Source organism: Carcharhinus amblyrhynchos, chromosome 10, assembly GCF_965287045.1.
Source record: "Carcharhinus amblyrhynchos chromosome 10, sCarAmb.v2.hapA, whole genome shotgun sequence".
NCBI lineage: Eukaryota > Metazoa > Chordata > Chondrichthyes > Carcharhiniformes > Carcharhinidae > Carcharhinus > Carcharhinus amblyrhynchos.
Genome location: NC_137333.1, coordinates 17,366,986 through 17,391,286, shown reverse-complemented (window position 1 = coordinate 17,391,286; position 24,301 = coordinate 17,366,986).

Sequence of the window (24,301 nt, the reverse complement as noted above, 5' to 3'; positions counted from 1 at the left end):
TCCTTGAGCCTGCTTTACCATTTGATGAAGTCACAGCCGATCTGATTATGACCTTAAATCTACTTTACTGCCTGCAATCCCCCACAACATAGCCTTTTACACCCTCTGGATCAATAAGCTGTCTATCTCAGACTTATTCAATGATAAACCACCACTGTTCCCTTTAATGGAAAATTCCCAAGATTAATGACACTCTGAGGCAAGAAATTCCCCCTCGTTTCCTTCCAATGGACTCCATATTCTGAAACCGTGGCCTCTAATTGTAGATTTTCCCCATGAGGGAAATATCCTCTCAAAATCTATTCTATCAAGTCCCCTCAGTACGTTTCAGTATAATCACCTCTCATTCTTCTAATCTCCAATGAATAAAGGCCCAAAATGCTCAATATTTCCTCATTTGTTAACCCCCTCATCCCACGAATTCTATAGTAAGCCTCCTCTAAATCACAGCCAATGCCAGTATATCCCTCCTTACATAAGAAGCAGTTAAAAGAAAGTTCATGAGGGTGGTCGACTGGAAGATCAAAATGGAAATTTGCAAAGGTCATGATTGAAACTACTCATAACTAAGATACATTAATTTTAACATTTGGGCCAGAGAGATCCAGTCATTCTATATTAGTCACATTAGGAGTTGGACCAGATCAGTTTTGTTAACAAGGATCAGATTGGGAATGGTTGTGGGATTGTAGAATCATAGAATCCCTACAGTGCAGGAGAGGCCACTTGGTCCATTGTATCTGCACCCAATCTCTGACAAAGTATCTTACACAAGCCCTCTCCCACAAAGTATTACAATCAACTTTCAAATGCAGCAGGAATCCATGTCGTTTCTCAGGTATTTTCTTGCAATTTGTTACATTGAATTTATCCTCACTGAGACCTGTATTTACTGGATTTTTTCATCGCAATTTTATGGCATCAATATAAGTTACATGACAGATCTGCAGCACGATGGCACGGTGGTTAGCGCTGCTGACTCACAGTGCCAGGATCCCGGGTTTGAACCCTGGCTTGATTCATTGTCTGTGTGGAGTTTGCACATTCTCCCCCTGCGTGCGTGGGTTTCCTCCGGGTGCTCTGGTTTCCTCCCACAGTTCAAAGGTGTGCAGGTTAGGCGGATGGCCAGGCTACATTGATCCTTAGTGTCAGGGGGGCTAGCGATGTTAAATGCAGGGGGTTATGCGGATAGGGCCTGGGTGTGATTGTTATTGGTGCAAACTTAATGGGCTGAATGGCCTCCTTCTGCTCTGTAGATTCTATGAAATGATTGTCTTTTGGAAGTTCCTAAGCTTTGGTGCCTGATATATAAGAATAAGTTGAAACTTTAATTCCCATTACTATTAAACAAGTATCTGGTATGAGTTTGTTGTTTCCATCAAACCCTGATTGTTTTGGGTTGCATTTTTATTGGGAGGTCAGGAAACAGGTGTTGGATTTGTTTTCTGGTCAGAAACCTGCCTCCAGTCAGAAGCTGATTAAATTAATATTTTCATATGGTTGAATCCTTAATTGACATTGAGACAGTTCCCTGTCCAAACATAGGCAGTGGGCACCACCTGAGGCCTCCTGTCTTCAGTGGAGCACCTAGCTGTAAATAATTGGGAGGATGCGTCTACAAGACGCCGCCTCTGGTTTTCTCCTACAGTCCGAAAGATGTGCTGGTTAGATGGATTGGTCATGCTAAATTGCCCCTTGGTGTTAGGTGGGTTAGCAGAGTAAATATATGGGGTTGCAGGGATAAGGACTGGGTGGGGTTGTTGCCGGTGCAGGCTCAATGGGCTGAATTGTCTCCTTCTGTACTGTAGGGATTCTATGAAACTTAACTGCTTTTGAAAAACGTTCATGGAAAGAAAAGATAAAGGTCACCATGTATTTGTGGGAGGGTTGGATGTATTTGGCTGAATTCTTCCGCAGGGTGTCCGTTAGTTGTAACCTCTCCCAGGTAGGCATGGAGTGAGGATATTTTATGCTGATTTGCACTCATTTAAACATTCAGGCATCTGCTAATTAGATTGGCAGCATATCCTGGTCAGAGGAAGGGGTGTGAAAATGGACACATATTTTGGACCTAACTCATAGGATGCACCTACCCAAGAATTTCGAGGTGAGAGAATTTTTCATTTCAGACTCAAAAGAAAGACATACCTAAAAATCAAAATGTTTCAGAGTTTCCAGCTGATCCCTCCTATGATGAAGAAATGAATATTTAATACGTTATTCCCAAATCATTTTGTACAGGAATGTCAAATTATGAGGAAAATGTAAATTTCAAACTATTCTTCTTTTTACACCTGTAGAGCATATTGTCAGCTAAATCAAATCAATTTGGTGGCGTGTCTTGTTCCGTTTCGATCCATCTTGAATACTCTGTGACATTTTTTTGGGGTGAACTGGGGCTGCTAAAATTTTTCCAATCACCTGTCGTGTGGGGATAGCCACCAAGCTCGAGTTATTTTCCAAAGTTTGTCCACCAACGAGCAGGAGAAATGTTACTAAAATTCATCCCCTTGTTGTTTCAACATGTCAGACAATATTAATTTTCTGTTGGTGGAAATCAGCAAACGATTCATGGACCTATTTAAATGGAAGCTTAATTAATTTTCATCGGCTGGAAGAAAACAAATGGAACCAGATGGAATAAATGACTGAATCGTTTATTATTTCCCAAAACACTGTGTGCAAGTACCATGAATATCATTTATAAATATCATTTAATTAAAGTAATTTCTTTAGTTTCAGCCCCTTCTCTGCCAAAGTTAATGCATCAATATTCATCACTATGGTATAGAGCTGATTGCTCACTGATTGCCATTCTTCATATAATGGAAATAAGTTATTCAATCACGCAAGGACATTATTATCAGTGTTTATTCTGTCCTTATAACCACTGCACATCTACTCGAAGATCATTTTGAAATGGTCTTAAATGGAATCCCTGATCAGAGTTTACTCTCCTTCATGCAAGGGGTGCTGAGGCTCATTGGGCAGAATTTTACAGCTTTGCTCGTCCTTAAACTGGAAAATCCTGCTCAAGGTTTAATGGACCTTTGAATTATCCATCCCATGATTTCCATGGCAGTAAAATTCCAGCCATTGTATCTAATATTGGGCACCAACAGGGACAAGAGATCCTGACCAGGGATGTACAAGATTATGACAGATTTGGATAAGGTAGAACCAAAGTCTTTGCTTAATGCCACTTTGTGTGGCATGATGGCACATTGATTAGCACTGATGCCTCACGGTTTCAAGACCTGGGTTTGATTCCAGCCTTGGGTGACTGTGTGGAGTTTACACATGCTCCCTGTGTCTGCATGGGTTTCCGTTGGGTGCCCCGGTTTCCTCCTACAGATGGCACAAGAACTAGGACAATAGATAGAAGGTGAATGTGAGGAAGGACTTTTATTAGCAGTATGTGGTAAGGGCCTGAAACTTGCTGCCCATGAGGGTGCTTGAAGCAGAGACAATTAATGATTTTGCAATGAAATAGGATGGTAACTTGAGGAAAGAAACTTGCAGAGCCCGGCGATTAGAATACCGATTGGTCTGGGAAAATCTGACTGGGATTCAGCAGGCCAAATGGCCCCCTTCCGTGCCACAAATGATCACTTGATTCAAACTTGAGGAATATGGCTGTAATAAAATATATGTTTATCCAAGCCCACAAAGTGAACAGAGGAATATTAATTATGAAATAAAGGCAAAATCCTATGGATGCTGGAATATGAAATAAAAACAGAAAATGCTGATAAATCTCAGCAGGTCTGACAGCATCTGTGAAGAGAGAATGGAGCCAATGTTTTGAGTCAGGCTGACTCTACATCAGACATTCTGACAAGGAGACTGGTTAGTGTCATAATATGTTCTTAAGAGATTGCAGCATGACACCAATAGAAAGGAAGTGTAGTATGCTTTTCAGTTTTAGTTTCAATTTCGCTTTTGAGCAGACACACTGACTAGTTCTGTTGCTTATATCTCTTCGAGCTTGATACCTTAATGAACATATTCTCATGTGCTTTGTCTCAATCAATGAACCTACAGTGTGTTTACCCAGACTTTTATGAATGATTGGTGCAATTATATCATTAAATCACAACAGGACATAGTGCACAGTAATGATTCCTGTCCTTTTAAATGTCATGCTCCAACACCGAAAGATATATTACAACACTAATGATTCAACAGCTTCTTCCCTGATGCCATCAGACCTTTGAATGGACCCACCTCACATTAAGTTGATCTTTCCCTATACCCTAGCTGTGACTGTAACATTACATTTTGCACCCTCTCCTTTCCTTCTTCCCTATATACTCTATAAATGACTTGCTTTGTCTGTATAGTGCACAATAAACAATACTTTTCACTGTCTACCAATACATGTGACAATAATAAGTCAAATCAAAATCTCACGCTGTATTAATGGGCAATAGACCCTGTTAAAGGCAAAATATTAATTATCAAAAGTCCGAGTTTCTTTGCAGTTGCTTTGGTGCAAAGTCAAGGGGCAAATTATTCAATATTGTCATAGAATACTGCTCAGTGTCTTTATTCTGAACAATCTGCAACTCAATCAAATTGAATCATCACCATTTCTGTTTTACAAAAAATGTGTTATTTAAAATGTGTCTCTAACTTTTCTTTCAAAGTTTCCTCCTCCCTCTACCCTACCTTAGTGTCCCAAGATGTGTAGGTTAGATGAATTGATCATGGTGACCACGGGGTTGCAGGGATAGGACAGGGGAGAGGGCCTGGGTAGAGGCTCTGTCAGGGAGTCGGTGCATACTCGATGGACTAAATGGCCTCCTTCTGTACTATCAGCATTCTATGAATTCATTCCATTCTATGAATTCTGTCCCTCTGATGTATCTGCATTAACACTCACACCTTCATGCTAGTCAGTTTCTTAGATGAAATGTAGGCTGTGAGGTTATTTCCTAAACTGATGACCTATTAACCAATTAATTCCTGGGAAGGAACAATCTGTCCGCTAACTTCTTAGGGGAATAACACTTTCCTCTTTGTTTCAAGATTGGGTTAGTATCTCATGAACCAATCTGTGTCAACGCTCCGAGCCACTGTAACATTCCCAATTTCTCAGGTGTCCAGTTTATGATTAGTTTACAGTAGATTTACGGTTTAAAATAGATTTGAAGGAGAAATTCTGTTTTTTTATTTCAATCTTATGGGCCACATTGGATCAAAATTTTTCTGGTAGCCTGCATACAAAACAAAACATTTCCCAAACACTGCCTTTGCTCCAATTGAAGGAACTGGCAACACATATTGAACACATTATGTTATAGCCAACCTTGTGCTAATCACTCATTCTTATTGTTTCTTTTCAATGTCCCTCTAACAAATTCAATCAATTCTTCTAAAGCTCTCCTCTTGGTCTTGCATCTGGTCCTTTGATATATTTGATGCCTTAGTTTCCCTTAATGCTCCAGGCCTCCTTCCTCAGTTCTGTGCTACTTTCAGACCTCCACATATTCTTTTAAGATATATATTTTTTTCATCTTCTACACTTTAGCCTGATATTTCAAGGTCATTTTACTCCATGAATACAAAGATAATGAAACAATTTCTGGTTCAACATTTTAATCTATGTTCAAATAATAAAAGGAGCAAACATGAATCCTGAGCATTTAAATTAAGTAAGAAGCCTCACAACACCAGGTTTAAATCCAACCAGTTTATTTGATAGTAATGCCACATTACTATCGGAAACGGTGTTCCTTCGTCAGGTGTGTGGAAGGTTCTGATCAGAGAAGGGCATATAAAGACACACACAGTTTACAGAATACTGATTAGAATGCAAGTCTTTGCAGCTAACCTGCTATTCAAGTCTTAAAGATGCAGACAATGTGAGGGAAGATAGCATTAGCATAGGTTAAAGAAATGTGTATTGTCTCCAGACAGGGCAGTAAGTGAGATTTTACAAGCCCAGGCAAGTCATGGGGGTTACAGATAGTGCGACATGAACCCCAGATCCCGGTTGAGGCCATCCTCATGTGTGCGGAACTTGGCTCTCAGTCTCTGCTCAGCGACTCTGTGCTGTCGTGTGTCGTGAAGGCCACCTTGGAGAACGCTTAGCTGAAGATCAGAGACCGAATGCCTGTGACTGCTGAAGTGTTCGCCAACAGGGAGGGAACAGTCTTGCCTGGTGATTGTCGAGCGATGTTCATTCATCCGTTGTCGTAGCGTCTGCAAGGCCTCCCCAATGTACCATGCTTCGGGACATCCTTTCCTGCAGCGTATCAGGTAGACAATGTTGGCCGAGTTGCAAGAGTATGTGCCATGTACCTAGTGGATGATGTTCTCACGTGAGATGATGTCATCCATGTCGATGGTCCGGCATGACTTGCAGAGGTTGCTGTGGCAGGGTTGTGTGGTGTTGTGGACACCGTTCTCTTTGCTGCGCACAATGATCTGTTTGAGGTTGTGCAGTTATTTGAAGGCAAGAAGTGGGGGTGTGGGAATGGCCCTGGCGAGATATTCATCTTCATCAATGATGTGTTGAAGACTCCGGAGAAGATGTCGTAGCTTCTCCGCTCCGGGAAAATACTGGGCGACGAAGGGTACTCTGTCCACCGTGTCCCATGTTTGTCTTCTGAGGAGGTCAGTGCGGTTTTTCACTGTGGCACGTCGGAACTGTCGATTGATGAGTTGAGCGCCATATCCTGTTCTTATGAGGGCATCTTTCAGCGTTTGGAGGTGTCTGTTGCAATCCTTCTCATCTGAGCAGATCCTGTGTATACGCAGGGCTTGTCCGTAGGGGATGGCTTCTTTAGCGTGTTTAGGGTGGAAGCTGGAGAAGTGGAGCATTGTGAGGTTATCTGTGGGCTTGCAGTTCTCTGATCAGAACCTTCCACACACCTGATGAAGGAACACTGTTTCCGAAAGCTTGTGGGATTACTATCGAATAAACTGGTTGGACTTTAACCTGATGTTGTGAGACTTCTTACTGTATTTACCCCAGTCCAACGCGGCATCTCTACATTATTTAAAACAAAACAGAAAATATTACAAACAAACAGACCAGTCACCCAGTGAAAGAGGAAAATAGGTTATTTTTTTTACATGGTGCCCGTGAAGAAAGCACACTCCTGAAGTTTTACCATTTAATCTTGGTCTCCTCTGACAACCACTGCTTATATTTACAGAAATGTTCCTGGTACACCTCATTGGGCTATTTGCTAATGGATTGACACTCCTGGCATGGTCAGATTAGTGTTCCGCATCCTTTCACTAAAATGTGTTGATTTGTCAAACAGACCATATCTTCCATGTGAGAAGGAGGTCTCCATTGAGAAATAACAGATGGACAAATGAACAGCTCACGGCAGATGGTACAATAGCATGAATCTCTTTACACGTGAAGTCAATGGAAACCCAGAATGAGAAATGTGTAAGGCTGCTATTTATTTCAAGTGCAGACATTACAAGACAGTACTGAAACAATAGCTTCTTTTGCTGTGACTATGTGACACCTTTCAACTTTAAAAAGCAATTGCACTGTTGACATACGTGGGAGAAATTAGACAACTTTGAACAAAAGCTCAAATTAGATTCCATGATGAGGAGTAAGGATTAAGTCTCTCACATCAATTTCTTCATTTGAGAGTCCTCGAGTCACATTGTTGCAATCTGCATTGGTTAGTGTCGTGTACATACAGACATTTCACTTCTTTAATTGTTTACCAGAACAATTACATCCAGTTTCTGCCTTGTGATCTATTTTTGTAGCCAATTATGCTAATTTCCTTCAAACAAGAAAATAAAAAAGTCTCCCATGCAATATTTACGATGATGTATTCACCAGAGTAGCATACTAATTATTAATTGTCATATGCTATAGAATAATCATGTAATTCCACAGCACATTCAAAGGAAAACACAAGACAATTGTTACTCTTTCCTATTACTTCAGAAGATGTGTTTCTGAGAAGAGCCAGCACAACGAACATGGTGATTACTTTCTAAAAGCTGACTCATGTACATTCAGATAATTTATTGGGTTCAGTTTCAGAAACCACCTCTGTGGCAAGCTCTCACTCTCAATATCTCAAACTTACTGATCAGTATCTGAAAAAATCTGGAAGTGTTTCAAGGGAATTAAACCAAATCCCCGCTGCTATATTTGCATCATCAATTATGTTATCTGTCCTCGCAAAAATATCCCTTCATTTCAGAAGACTTTAAACTGCCACATTTATGCACTATTAAACGGATGGGCGAATAGAAACAATAACACTGGATCTACTGTCGTTACAGACTTCACAATCTTTCCTTAAATGGTAAAAAAAATCAGAAATTATCTAAATGGCTGTGCTAAATAGCAATATGAACAGAATTGGCACACAAATCCCTTCAACCTTAATGTTTATATAATGAGTTGCTGCTGACCATCCCTGAACTCATATTTCTCTTCCGTGGTTGCTTGAGAAAGATTACCTTTTATCTTTGCTCACTGGCTGTTGGCATGGCTGCATTTATTACTCATCCATTTTTCATTGGGAAACTTCTCCTCTAACCCCCTTGGAGATGATGTTTCTCACTATAATCTTAGGCAGGGATTTCCAGGACTTTGACAATGGATTAACAACACTATGCATCAAAGTCAAAATAGTGTGTGATTCAGGAGAATTTCCAGTTGGTGGCATTACAGGGTTCATGTGCTTGGTAGTGGAGGTTGCAGTGATAAGAGGTGTATCTCTCCTGCTGAAGATGTGCAACTCTTTACAGTATAACATCCTGACCAATACAATGCCATGTGGTTATTCTATCGAAAGGAGGCAAAATCAGCTTCTGAGAATGAATCTAGTTCTCAATGTAATATATTCTGCTACAAAAAGGAAGCACATTATAGCCAGAATTCTTCATTTCTGACATATCATTTTCCTTGCTTCCTAACACTGTGCTTGTGCATGGAGCTGATACAATGCTTGGGAGAACTGAAATTTACTGATAAAAGCAAATTACTGCGCATGCTGGAATCTGAAACCAAAAGTGAAAATGCTGGAAAATCTCAACATCTGTGAGGAGAGAAAACAGGTGATGTTTCGAATCCAGATGATGTTTTGTCAAAGCTAAAAGGCATAGAAAGTGGGAGATATTTTGTACTGTAGGGTGAGGGAATGAAAGATAAGTCATAGCCAAAGAAACAAGGGGAAGTCTACTAATGGCAGTCCATAGAGAGAACAGATGGTGTGAATGGCCAAACGGCAGAGAAGCTGAAATTGGAGGGTAAATTGTCACAGATGAAGATGTGGTGGGAGGGGGAGATGGGTGGGAGAGGTAAAATTGAAAAAAATGTGGGAAAGAGGAAGCAAGCTCAATTTACTGATAATGGAACAGTGTTCCCATTTCATGAATTACAAAACTGGATGCATCAACATGTGTTTTTTAATTCCCTCATACATCAATGCTCCATTGTAACAGATGTACATTCGTGATATGAGGTCGAACAAGGAGATTGAAGGAGCTCTGGTGAAGGGTCATCCACATACAAAATATTGGCTCCATTCTCTCTCCAAAGATGATGTCAGACCTGCTGAGATTTTCAGCATTTTCTGTTTTTGTTGTGAAGGGGATTGTTACTGGAAACAGGAAATGAATTTTCAATATTTCACCAAGGTTTGCTTCAATCTCCTGCCAATGTTAGGCTGACAGACCCAGGGAACCCCATTGAAATTCAGGCTTACATTTTTAAATATCTACTTTTATTGAAGATTTTTCATTTTAACAAGTAACACGACAAAAACTCAGAAATATGGTACACCACAGCATCTTTCCACAGATACATATGGGAAAAAGACAGGAAAACATCAATACAATTGATCCAAATTACTCATTGTAATTAGCACCTCCCACTATACAGATAATGAAAGGATATTTCAGAGAGTGAAAGATACCAGGATAATAGGTTAAAGCCATGAATACATGGCATAGTGGTGTACAGCCTTGCTTTGAGGATAACAGAGACAGAGTTACATAACTTATGGACAACTTTGTAGAAATGAGTCCAACAAAGTGCAGCCTAAATCTGTGCCCCAATCATCCAGATAACAAATGGATATCTCAGGGAGAGGGACATACCAGGATAAGGGCACAGGCACATGACATGGCATAATTTACAGGATAACAGACAGAGCTACATAGCTTGTGGAAAACCTTACAGGAGTAATTCTGACAGCGCAAAACCTAAATATTTGAGATCGGCGCCCCAGATTCACCAGAACACTCAAGTCAAGAAACCCAATAAGATACACCTCAGGACAATTTAATGCCAATTCTAAACTGAAGGAGACTTATCACTAGGTCATAAGCAAAGGATGTTTTCTTGTATTGCAAACACTGTCAACTGTTTAAGGATATCAAACCATTCGGATTTGATTTTGATATAGTCATAGACAGAGCAGGTAGACTCCTTCCCAATCCTGCATCCTCAGCACAACAAGGCCACAAGTAGGATTGATTCTCTGTCTCAAACATGAAGTGTGCAGGCAGTATACTGTCTTGGGCTCAGTCTTCTTTATTCTACTACCCCAAGAATTTGTTGGCAAATGCTGAAATACTCATTAGATCTCATACATTAGGCTCCGCAGGTAACTGGATGCTTTCCCGCCTGGATGAAGGATGCAAAAGCATTGGAGAATGTGTAGAAAAGTGGAGTGGTTCTGGGAAAGAGAAACTTATGTTAACTGGATGGAGTATGAAGCGAGATTGTTCTCCTGGGAGAAGAGAGTTTGAGAGGGGATTTGATTGAATTGTCTGGACAAAATAGATAGGGAGAAACTTTCTCTAATTGATGATAGGGTCAAGAACCAGAGGACACCAATTTGAGGTGATTGGCAAAAGACCCAGAGACAACATGAGGGAAAGTGTTTTACACAGTCAGTGGTCTGGACCTGGAATTGCCTGTCTGAGTGTGTGGTGGCGGCAGACTCAATCATGGCTTTCAAGGGGAAATTGAATAATTATCTGAATAGAAAACAAATCAGAGCTATGGGCGGGACAGTGGCTCAGTGATTAGCACTGCTACCTCCCAGCACCAGGCACGTGGGTTCAATTCCAGCCTCGGATGACTGTCCGTGTGGAGTTTGCACGTTCTCGCCGTGTCTGTGTGAGTTTCCTCTGGGTGCTTCGGTTTCTCCCACACTCCAAAGATAGGCAGGTTAGGTTGACTGGCAGTGCTAAATTTCTCCTTAGTGTCAGAGGGACTAACTAGAGTAAATACAATGGGTTAAGGGGATAGGGCCTGAGTGGGATTATGTTCAGAGTCAACATGATGGACCAAATGGCCTCCTTCTGCATTGTAGGATTTTCTGATTCTATGATGAAAAGGTGGGAGAGTGGGATTTTTGAACCCTTCCTTGAGAGTCTGACATGCACATAACTCACCAAAGGGCCTGTTGATGTACGATAACAATTTTCTGATTTTATGATCCAATATTCATATTTGTCTAGTTGCATCTTTGAGAAGGGCTCTGGACATTTTTCTATGTTTAAGGCAACAAGTTGTTACTGTTATCGTTGTAAATTCATCAGCATTGTACAAATCCAGTCAAGGACCCAGGATTATCCTTTGTGTCTTTTACGGCTAGTTTAACATTAATAAGAACAAAATGTTGGATAAACTCAAGCAGTCTGACACCATCTACAGACAGAGAGAAATAAAGTTAATATCTGAAGTCAATATGGCCCTTCAACAGAACTGTTTTAGGTTGGCAGTTATTTCTCTGAGATAAAGAACAGGTGTTAGTTTTGTAACGTATTTACAGATTTTCATCACTTAAAAAAATTACCACATACAGCTCACTCAATAAAATTTTTAGGAGAAGTTGCTAAGCATGTCAGATACCATCTTCTTCTCATTACAACAGTCTACATTTCAAAATAATGCCACCCACAAAAGCCACAGACAGCAGTTCATTTTGCCTTGCAAATAAATAATTGTAAATAAAAATGTATTCCTTTTTGAAATTGTTCCACGTGATCTCTTCTGTCCAAATGTCTTAAACATTTCACCTGTGCTTTTCTCATCTGAAAGATGGTACCTCTGTCAGTGCAGCACTCCCTCCCCACTGCACAGAAGGATCAGCTTGCTTTGTGTGCCCATGTCTCATCAGTGGGACTTGAACGCACTGGACATTGACTCAGAGGTGACCTGCTGACACCATGACAAGATGGATGTAATTTTCCCAAAAAATGAGTTGGGGCACGATCTTGACTTTGGGCCTGCATGCAATTTTCCTGGATTGGCGTGATCTGCACCAGGAGCAACACTGTCAGAATATCGTGGCCAATATTCCCAAAGAGAATCAAATTATGTGCATTGCTTTTGTTACAGCTTAATATCTTTCCATTTCTCCCACTAAAGAAAGACATTTTATACTTGTTAGCAAATGAAGGAAAAACTATAGAGAAATAACATTTTCTTTCTGATCAGTAAGCTGAGAGCAATAACAGCAGGACACATCTTACTGTTAATAACAGGCTCCGCTATTTTAGAATTCACCCATCCCATCAGAAACAAAACATAGCTCGTAAATCCAAATAGCTGCCATTTATAGAATTATTCACAGAATGAGAGCTATGTACCATATTCCATACAACAAATGACTTTACCTTTGCCTATAAACAGCCATAATGCTCTCAATCAACAAGGTAAATTCAATCATCCCCTCCCAATAAAGCCCTACCAAACTGATCCGTACATTTCAAAATAAGCAGATCAGCAATAATAGCCACAAACACATTCATATAGCAACAGTATGAAGATTAGCCTCCCAAATTCAATTAATACAGAGACACAAAGAAATGCAAATAGAATGGCGGATCACTGATGTATGTCTTTGATCTAAAGCAGGACTCCACTTTCTACTAAAGACTTTAAAACAAAGCTCACTTAACCTTGCTGTAATCTCTTGCAAATCTCCCTTCTTACAGTATATTGTATTCCAAATCTTCCATCGTGTGCAATAGAAAGAAAAGAGGACAAATAGAAATGTACATTTTCTTATTTGAATTGAGAGCAAGAATAATGATGCTCTCATTCAATTAATTCCAATTCTCTTCCCACACCTAGTGCTGCACTAAGTCAGACTTTCATCCATTTCCATAGCTAATAATTCCCGGAACAGGTTGCGAGCCTGTCGCCAGGGAATTATAGCTTGGGGGACGCCATCCCACATTAAGCATGGCTGATCAGTAGTCTCTCCCACTCTTGCTGCCAGCCACTGATGCATCTGGAAGGATCTGCAGGTTGATACACTTATTTGGTCACTTTATGAATGCACCTTCCTTGGCCATCAAATTATGGGGGTGAGACTCAAACCCAGAGATTCTGACTCAGAGGCAGGAACACTTCCCACTGTGCCAGAAGACCTCTGTCATTCAATTAACATGCTGTGGAGAACTGGGGTGCAGGATTCATGTAATGCTACCAGAAACAATGACCTGTACTACCAGTCATAGTGTTCCCACATATATTGGGATAATAGTTAAAAGGTGGAATTTTCCTCTACAGTCCACCACAGGAATCATAGCGGGTGGAACATGAATTGTGCAAAGATCCATTGGCCTTGGAGAGGATTTTCTGGTGTTGGGGCGAATGTGATCAGAAAATTCCACCCAAAGTGTCAACAAATCAATCGGTTTTTGATGGTTCTCTTTCATAAATGCTTATAAGACTGTAACAGGGGTTCTTAAACTGGGGTCTGCAAGGTGAGTGGAAAACAGTTACAGGATGGTTTAAGAGTGAAATATGGGGACCTCAACCTCAATATGTCTCGCACATTGATATCAGATCAGCCAATTGTCTGGTATAGAGAGGAGGGACACTTAATAAGATATTTAGTTTGGACTCCCGCAGTGAAATTGGCAATCCCTTTGAAAGCCAGGGGCTGAAACACTCAACAATTGAAAGGGAGACCACTCCTGCTGTGCCCACAACGTGAGCCTTCCTTGTGTGTCAAGAGGAGCAGGGTGCTTCTCCAAGACAGCCTCCCCACATCTAAACACCCACCCTCAGTCTCACATTTTTACCAAACAAAAAATGCTGGGAAGTACACAGTAGGTCCGGCAACACTCTCAAAGGGAGAATAATACAGCCAGGAAAACAAAAGGGATGGGTGGTTAGTGTGGGGTGTGCGATTACTTACACCTTTAGTTTAAAATGGCTATTCTACAGAGTAAAGAAGCAGCAGTCATATAATATAAATCTCAATGGCTTTTTTTAAATTCACTATTACAGCCAATGTTATCACAGATAGTTTGTATTCTGAAATGGGTGCTCTAGAGTAATGGAATGCCCTTTTTATTGAACTGAGTTATTTCTGAGGGCAAACCTGTGTTTAACTCCTGTGATCTCACGACAGAAAGGGAGATCAAAAGGCAAATTAATCCAAATGGTCAGCAAACTAGCCCTTCAGCTGAAATCCACTAAACTCCTTTAATGTTCACACGAAGCAATTTCTCTTCAATGTAATTTTTTCAGCTGATATTTCCTGCACAGTGCAGAGGTAGCAAGCAGTGTCACAATTTTTTGCTCTGTTCATCAATGAGTCCCTGCTAAAACACAGACTTAAATCATATAATTATGCAAAATATTCTGTGCTAGCAAGAAGCTGAAAGGGTACATATTTTAAACAAAATATTCTATTAGACTCAATGTGATGTGAAATGCATTTTCACTCATGGTCAGGCGGTAACTCAATCATGATGATATCGCCTCTCAAGTCTTGGATTACAGGTTAAAAAATCAATTTCACATCTTATTGTTTCTTGTAGCATAATCTTTATACACATACTTCAAACATAGCCTTACTCTCCGTGACTAACATTAGACCAACTATGCATGTTTTTTTTCTAGTCGTTACAGCCACTCTATCTCAGTATCCCTGATCAGCTGGAGTGGCATGGTGGCACAGTGGTAAGCACTGCTGCCTCACAGCACCAAGGACCCCCCAGTTCGATTCCCGACTTGGGTCACTGTATGTATGGAGTTTGCACATTCTCCCCGTGGATTTCCTCCCACCATCCAAAGATGTGCGGGTTAGGTGGATTGCCCATGCTAAGTTGCCCCTGAGTGTCAGGGGCCTAGCTAGGGCAAATGCGTGGGGTTATGGGGATAGGCCCTGGGTGGGATTGTGGGAGGTGCACACTTGATGGGCCAGATGCACTGTAGGATTTTATGAGCTGAGGACTCTGGGTTTTGTAACACTTCAATTGTCCTGAGGGTTCAGACTTGAATCGAATAAATAATGATGCTGACAATGGTATAGGATTAGACAATTCCTGAACTAATTTTATTGAATGGTGTTTCAAAATCACAAGGATATGAAACAGCAGACTGACTGCTGGTGAGCAGGTTAGTGGGGTATAATTTCATGAGACTTTTTTTCTAAGAGACCAGCCAGTCTGAAAATGTAAGAGTTCCAGATCCATTTTTGGGCAGATTTTCATGTCCAATGTCTCTAAAATAATGGGCTAGTCAGTTTCTAGCCAGAGAGGCTGTGGATGGGTCTTAACTTTCCAGACAGCCTATAGAGGCAGGTATTGCGCATGTGCAGACCTCTGATGTTGCACATACACATTAACAGTAGCAGGAGTCTGACAGACAGAGAGAGAGCTGTCAGGCCCCTGCTACTGCAGACAGTCTCAAATAGCTCCCCTATGGCCTGAAATGCAGTCACTGTCACTCCCCCTCCCCAATTATCCAGACATCGCAGCCCACCACCCAAACCACCCAAGGGGCACCCCCATCTTTCACTTAGCTTCCCCGCTTCTCCTTTGAAGCGGGGCCAATGTGACTCATTATACGGGAAATCACAGAAACCCTACAGTACAGAAAGAGGCCATTCGGCCCATCGAGTCTATAGCATCCACAATCCCACCCAGTCCCTATCCCCTTATTCCTATATATTTTACCCACTCATCCCTCTAACCCACACATCTCTATTCCCCATTCGTGGGAAGCAGGTGTTTTCCTCGTCCGAGAAAACCTCTCCTGATGAGGCCATTAAGGCAGACAAGCCTGGGTAATTGAGCGCTGGCTTGCTAAATACATTGAAATGAATACATACATAAATTTAAATGAATTAATCAGCCTCTCACCCATTTGTGACATGAGACTGACCACAGCAGAAATCTGGGTGTCATAAAATTGCGACAGGTGCGAAAACCAGCTCCATTCGCGCTAGTCGCTTTACGCCCAATTTTACAACATTTTTCTGCCGCAGAACGGGAATAAATCGGCCGTGAAATTCCACCTATTGTATCATAGTGGTAATGTCACTGAGCTAAAAATCCAGGATCTCAGGCCATGGGGACATGGATTCAAATCCCACCAGAGCAGCTGGACCAAAAAAAAATGAATTTCAATTTGTCAATCTGCAATATAAAGCTAGGGATTGGTAATAGTGACCAAGAAACTATCATCGATTGCTGCAAAAACTCATCTGGTTTGCGATCGTCTTTTATGGAAAACCAATTTGCATCCTTAGCTGGTCTGGCCTATGTGTGACTCCAGACACACATCAATATGTTTGACTTTTATCTGCCCTTTGAATGGCCTAACAAGCCACTCAATTAAAGGGCAATCAGGGATAGACAACAAATGCTGGCCTTGTCAACATTGTCTAAATCCCAAAAGAATGAAGAGAAAAGAATAACACTATGCAAGGCACAACTATAAAAAAAAACAAAATTTACAAACTGATTTACTTCAATATAATATTTCACAGAAACTTAATTCTCCCAATCCAATTTCTGTTTACCTTTTACATCACAAGTTAACTGACTTCTTTCATCCTGTCATAAATTAAGCTATCAGATCAAAGGTTTACACTTCCATTTGCCTGGATTATATCCACAAAGCTTAATCTGCCACCAAATCCACAATCATTCCCTACAATCTCTCTAACCCACAGAAACAATTGGCACTTCCCTTTCAACTCTCTGCTTTAATTCAACCAGGAGGCTAAAAAGTTACATATTTGCTGAATGATACTCAGACTTTCCTCTTACCCAGCCCATCTGGTTTCTTCTATTCCCATTTCACATCAGGAGTTCTGATCAGATGCTCAGGGGAAAAGATGTAACATGTGATGCATTGCCGGTGTCCAATTGGACAGCAAAGGATAAAGGAAAGCTTCTTATACCCATCAAAACCTGTGGTGATCAGGCACTGATTGCTCCCTTCCTGGTCAGTTCCTCAACCAGTCAAATGCGATGTCAACCCTTGTAGACAAAGTCCCTACAAACTGTTTCAAAATGCTTTTTTTTGACTTTCCAAAGACCTGCAACATTCCACATCATTACAGAGCATCATAAAGGTATGCACATTACACTACTTCAAGGCTTCTCACTGCACTAATCTCATGAAATCAGAGAAAATGTCAAGATTTCCTTGAAGTTGTGTATTCTGTTAATGTTTCACAATCGTATGTATTGGTGCTATTGAAATGTTTCCTGACGCCTTATAATTACCAGAGTTTTAGTCATTTTATTGCCTATATCTACTTCCATACTGAAATGAATTAACCATAAGACCGTAAGATATAGGTAGGAGCAGAATAAGGCCATCTGGCCCATCGAGTCTGCTCCACCATTCAATCATGGCTGATAAATTTCTCATCCCCATCCTCCTGCCTTTTCCCCTAATTTTTGATCCCCTTACCAATCAAGAACTTATCCATCATTATCTTGAATATACTCAATGGCCTGGCCTCCACAGCCTTCTGCAGCAATGAATTCCAAAGATTCACCATCCTCTAACTGAAGAAATTTCTCTTCATCTCAGTTCTAAAGGGTCATTTTTTTTTATTCTGGGGCTGTGCCCTCGGATCCTAGTCTCTCCTAGTAATGGAAACATTGGCCCATGTCCACTCTATCCAGGTCTTTTAGCACTCTGTAAGTTTCAATGAGATCTCCCCTCGTCCTTCCAAACTCCATTGAGTACAAACCTAGAGTCCTCAAACTCTCATTGTCTTGACCAGTGTTTCCTTATTGTATCTTCACTCCCTTAATTGTCTTCCCACAAAGTTAAAGCAAACAAATTCAACTGTGGTCAATTTGACATAATCACATCTGCCCTGTGTACATGCTCATGCCATGACAGGCATAACTGTAGTCATGATAGGCAGCTGAAAGTTAATCAGTTAGAATGCCATTTCAATTATTTCAGTGTATATTACAAATTACCATGGAAAAGCAGGAGTGGTTTACAATTCTAACTCTAATGAAATCAGTAGGCACTTCCCTAACGTGATAGTAAGAACATAAGGACATAAGAAATAGGAGCAGGAGTAGGCCATCTAGCCCTTTGAGCCTGCCCCGCCATTCAATAAGATCATGGCTGATCTGAAGTGGCTCAGTTCCACTTTCCCGCTTTCTCCCCATAACCTTTAATCCCCTTGCCCACCAAAAACCTATCCACCTGCATCTTAAACATATTCAGCGAGGTAGCCTCCACCACTTCAATGGGCAGAGAATTCCAGAGATTCACCACCCTCTGTGTGAAGAAGTTCCTCCTCAACTCTGTTCTAAACTGCCCCCCCCCACTTATCTTGAGGCTGTGCCCTCTAGTCCTGCTGTCTTTTCTGAGCGGGAAGAACCTCTCCACCTCTACCCTATCCATCCCTTTCATCGTCTTATACGTCTCAATAAGATCCCCCCTCATCCTTCTAAACTCTAACGAGTACAAGCCCAGTCTATTCGGCCTCTCTTCATAGCTCAACTCCCTCATCTCCGGTATCAGCCTAGTGAACCTCCTCTGCACTCCCTCCAAGGCCAAAATATCCTTGCGCAAGTGCGGCGACCAAAACTGCACACAGTACTCCAGCTGCAGCCTCACCAGTGCCCTGTATAGTAAGCAACATATATAACTACAAGTTTTTAAGTTTTAAGTTTATTTATTAGTGTCACAAGTGGACATACATGAACACTGCAATTAAGTTATTGTGAAAACCACCTAATCGCCACAACCCGGCGCCTTTGCGGATACACTGAGGGAGAATTTAGCCCGGCCAATAAACATAACCAGCATGTCCTTTGGACTATGGGAGGAAACCAGAGCACCCGGAGGAAACACATGCAGACTCCGTACAGACAGCGACCCAAGTCGGGAATCGAACCAGGATCCATGGCCCTGTGAGGCTGCACTGCTAACCACTTCATCACTGTGCTACCCACAAGTCCTGGTGACTGAGGAAGCAACAAGGTTTGTCTGAGATACCAAACTTTCCTAAGCACGGTGAATTAAACCTAACTGAATAAGTCTGTTTTCAAAAAACGTTCTGACTTTTATCAGGGACGTAGATTCATATACGCAAAGTATATTCAGTTAGCTGCAGTTTTAATAGGATCCAATTTATCTGTCTATTTAATGTGGGAAGCTGGAGTCTATTTCAAGTCAGAGGTGAACTAAATATCTTTGCTTGGTACAACTCTGCCATCCCTTTATCTGCTCCTCTTACATGTGGATGGAAGGGCATTTTATTCCCAAAAATCAAATTGTTTGCTGAGAAACTTGGCCACTAAGCAACAAAAGATCACCAATTGTCTTTGATATAAAAAACCCTCTGTAGTAGCATGGACCTTAAGGATGTGTTCCCTAAGGTCCATATGATTGGGCCAGACCCTATGGAGTGTAAAGGTGTGAAGCTGTATCAGTAATTGGAGCTGGGAAAGTAGTTATATACAGTTGCATAGTTATTCTGTCTAACCTTGTTTGTAGATATAGGGGAAAATCATAGTGGGCTGGTGGGAGGGGAACCACGCAAAGGTCTGTTGACTTGGGATGGGATTTTCCAATCTTGGGGCGTGCGTGGCAGGAAAATCCCGCCCATAGTTATTTGTTCTTTGGCAATAAAGCCTTTTGTTATTAATCCTCATCGAGTCGCTCTCAATTTATTGTACCTTGTTATTTAACTAAGCTAATTAATTTGATTTGCTTTTTGCATTTGTAAGTAGCTTGTGCTTCAATATCAGTAGACAAATAGGAACACGATTACTATTACTTTACTACTATTTTATGCCTAAATAAGAAATTTTGTGCATTTGTAATTTCCATTGCAAGCATGTCTTCAAACGTGGTTTTACGAATGCCGTTTGAATGTGTGAAATGATTTCATTCTCTTTGCATCGGCTGCTGTACCAAAGTCAGGAATTTGCAGGAAGGAATGATTCAACTGCATTAAGTTATGCCAAGAATGATTTTTGCAAATTTTTATCATTTTCTTTAGGACTGAATCTGGCAGTTTTAGTGGAAACAGATCCACAGAATAAAGTGCATGCTTTTATCTACACCTGCCCAATTGTGACCATCTGCAAAGCAGCTTTTGTTATGTCTGGTTGGAATTTGAATTATCTCCTTCGATGTTTCGAATGAAGCTTTGGCTTACAGTGGGAGCACTTGTACCTCTCAGTGAGGTGGTGAAGGGTTTAAAATCCAATCAGACAAACACCTCCTTCTTTCTGAGTCAGTAGGCAATTTGTTTAAGCATATGGCCACTTTAAAATATATTTGGCGTGGCTGCACATGCTCAGCATCATAAAGGAGCCAACTTTACATTAAAGCTTAAAGTTGATTACTCTAACTTTAACAGGATCATTTGACATGGTTGCACAGTTTCAAAGGAACATGTACTAGACTGCTCTGGTGATTGGAATGCAATCTCCAAATATTGATTTGATGTCCAGTGTGAGATGGACAGGATGACCACTCAATCTGTGTTAGCATTCCTGACGAGGAAGATAGAAATGAAACCCATGCAGTTTACAGACCACTTTTTAGATTCTGCCAATGAAACAAAGGGTGGCATGGTGGCACAGTGGTTAGCACTGCTGCCTTACAGCGCCAGGGATCCGGGTTCAATTCCTCACTGGGGCCACTGTCTGTGCAGAGTCTGCAAGGTTTCCCTGCACAGGTTTCCTCTTGATGCTCTGGTTTCCTCCCACAATCCAAAAGACATGCTGGTTAGGTGCATTGGCCATGCTAAATTTTCCTTCAGTGTATCCAAATAGGCACCGCAGTGTGATGACTAAGGGATTTTCATGGTGATTTCATTGCAGTGTTAATGTAGGCTTACTTGTACACTAATAATCAGCTTTTCAACTTTAAATCCCAGGCAGCTAACATGATGCCTTTATGTGAACCAGAAAAACAAATCTCAAAAGTTCTGGAGCTAGGGCATGGTACTAGGACACCAAAGAAATGAATGCAATCAGGTGTAAATATCCACTAAGATGATCATAAAGCAATGCTTCAGGTACCTGAAGAGATCTAAGCACAAATTGTAATGTTGCCAAGTTAAGTTTTCCATGAAGGTAGGTGTGCGCTACATTGTCCTGGAGGGGGAAAGCGATATTAAAGCTTGAACAGTCTGCAGAACTGAACCCATTACAATGCATCTAGCAAGCTCTCTAAACATAATAACTACTGCAAATTTGGAAAGATACCCATTGCAATAACAAAGCCATCTCTGCCTTCTCTGTTCCTGCCATTAACGTCTATTCAGTCTGAGAGTTTTAAATCTGTCAGTTAGCACAAACCTCCCTGTTCAGGATCAATCTGCAGAGTAAGGCTGGAACCTTACTATGCAGATTGATCTTTAAAGGGACAATTACCACAGTCCTATCCCTGAAAACTTTTCAAAAATGTTCACAAAACTTTCCAAAAACAATCCAACATCAATGAATCTGATTGGATACCTGCTTCATTTGTTTTTATAATCTTTCCCTTAGCATGAGGTGCATCATCTCTTAAGCCTCATATTGCACTTTGTCTAGGTGTGTGGAGCAGCAAGTTCCTGTTTGCACACAGTGTGGGAGCTAGGATTGAGTTAGTTGGCTTTTGCTGAGAGAAGCCTGTTGGATACTCTTCCACTTCCACAACTGCTTGCATACTTCCTGTCACATGGGTAACCATTTGAAGAGGGTAGCAGGATGATCTAGATATGCTACAGTTCTAAATAAGCATCTATGCCAATATTATACTGTTATACTTCAACATACCCATGAATCAATGTGACACCAAGGCTAATGGCAGCAATAATGTGTGTAAATCCCTGCATCATTGTTCTCACTGGGTTTGTTGATGCTGTAAGAATTAAACACACTCTGCCCCTGGAAATTTATATTGTAATAGTATAAGAATTCAGGAGATTCATCAACTGGCTTTAAGACTACAAGCATGGGGGGAGTCCACTGTGGGGGATATCTTTCAAGTTGTCACGTGCGTCATGATGAACTACAGAATTGTGAAATCGTCATGTAACTTTACAAATAAGTAGCCTGCGGACTACCCGTATGAATCATCATTTATTGCATCCTATTCGTGCCCACAACTTCAAAATGCATCCTGCTTTGAGAGCACATCCCATGTATGCAAAATTCACTGGATACATCAGTATCTCCCCAGCTAATATCACATTGTGCTCCATACATTCCTTTCTACCTCACTTTCTAATTTCCCCAGTGTCAGTGCATTTGGCCTGATCCGTAGTAGGGCTAAAATGAGTGACAGTGTGTGATATGAAGTCCTAAGTGCACTAAAAGAGTTGAGTCGATGGTTAAAAAGAAAAAGGAGGCTTATGTTCGGATGAGATTGGAGGGCTCAGATAGTGCACTAGAAAGCTTTAGATTGGCTAGGAGGGAGTTGAAGAGTGAGTTGAGAAGGGCTAAAAGAGGACATGAGAAGACTTTGGCTGATAGGATTAAGGAGAATCCTAAGGCGTTCTATAAGTATGTCAAGAACAGAAGGTTGGTCAGGGCAAGATTAGGGCCAGTTACAGACAGCAGGGGGAAGTTGTGTGTGGAACCGGAGGAGATTGGAGAAGTATTGAACCAATATTTCTCTTCGGTGTTCACGCAGGAGGACATGAATATAGCTGAGGAGGACATTGGGTTGCAGGGGTGTAAAATAGACAGTATTACGGTTGATAAAGAGGATGTGCTGGAAATTCTTGAGGGGCTGAAAATAGATAAGTCCCCTGGTCCGGATGGGATCTACCCTAGGATTCTCTGGGAGGCTAGAGAGGTGATTGCAGAGCCTCTGGCTCAGATCTTCAGGTCGTCATTGGTCTCTGGTGTAGTCCCGGAGGATTGGAGGATAGCGAATGTTGTCCCATTGTTTAAGAAGGGGAACAGAGACTTTGCCGGGAATTATAGACCGGTGAGTCTTACTTCTGTTGTGGGCAAGGTTTTAGAAAAAATTATTAGGGATAGGATTTATAGTTATTTGGAGTGTAATGAATTGATTAGAAATAGTCAGCATGGTTTTGTAGCAGGTAGGTCGTGCCTTACTAACCTTATTGAGTTTTTTGAGAAGGTGACCAAAGAGGTGGATGGGGGTAAGGCAGTTGACGTGGTATACATGGATTTTAGTAAGGCGTTCGATAAGGTTCACCATGGTAGGCTTCTGCAGAAAATGCAGATGTATGGGATTGTGGGTAATCTAGGAAGTTGGATCAGGAATTGGCTATCAGATAGGAGACAGAGGGTGGTGGTGGATGGTAAATATTCATCATGGAGTGCAGTTACGAGTGGTGTGCCTCAGGGATCTGTTTTGGGGCCACTGTTGTTTGTAATTTTTATTAATGATCTGGATGAGGGTATAGTTGGGTGGATTAGTAAATTTGCTGATGACACCAAAGTTGGAGGTGTGGTAGATTGTGAGGAAGGGTGTCATAGTCTGCAGGGAGACTTAGATAGGTTGCAGAGCTGGGCCGAGAGGTGGCGGATGGAATTTAATGCGGAGAAGTGTGAGGTAATTCACTTTGGTAGGAGCAACAGATGTGTCGAGTATAGGGCTAACGGGAGGACTTTGAATAGTGTGGATGAACAGAGGGATCTAGGTGTGTGTGTACATAGATCCCTGAAAGTTGGGAATCAAGTAGATAAGGTTGTCAAGAAGGCGTACGGTGTCTTGGCGTTTATTGGTAGGGGGATTGAATTTAGGAGTCGCAGTGTAATGTTGCAACTGTACACTACTCTAGTGCGGCCGCACTTGGAGTACTGTGTGCAGTTCTGGTCCCCGCATTACAAGAAGGATGTGGAGGCGTTGGAGAGGGTGCAGAGGAGGTTTACTAGGATGTTGCCTGGTATGGTGGGGAGGTCCTATGAGGAGAGACTGAGGGATCTAGGGTTGTTTTCGTTGGGAAGAAGGCGGCTAAGAGGGGATCTTATTGAAACATATAAGATGATTAGAGGTTTAGATAGGGTGGATAGTGATAGCCTTTTTCCTCGGATGGAGAAAGCTAGCACGAGGGGGCATGACTTTAAATTAAGGGGG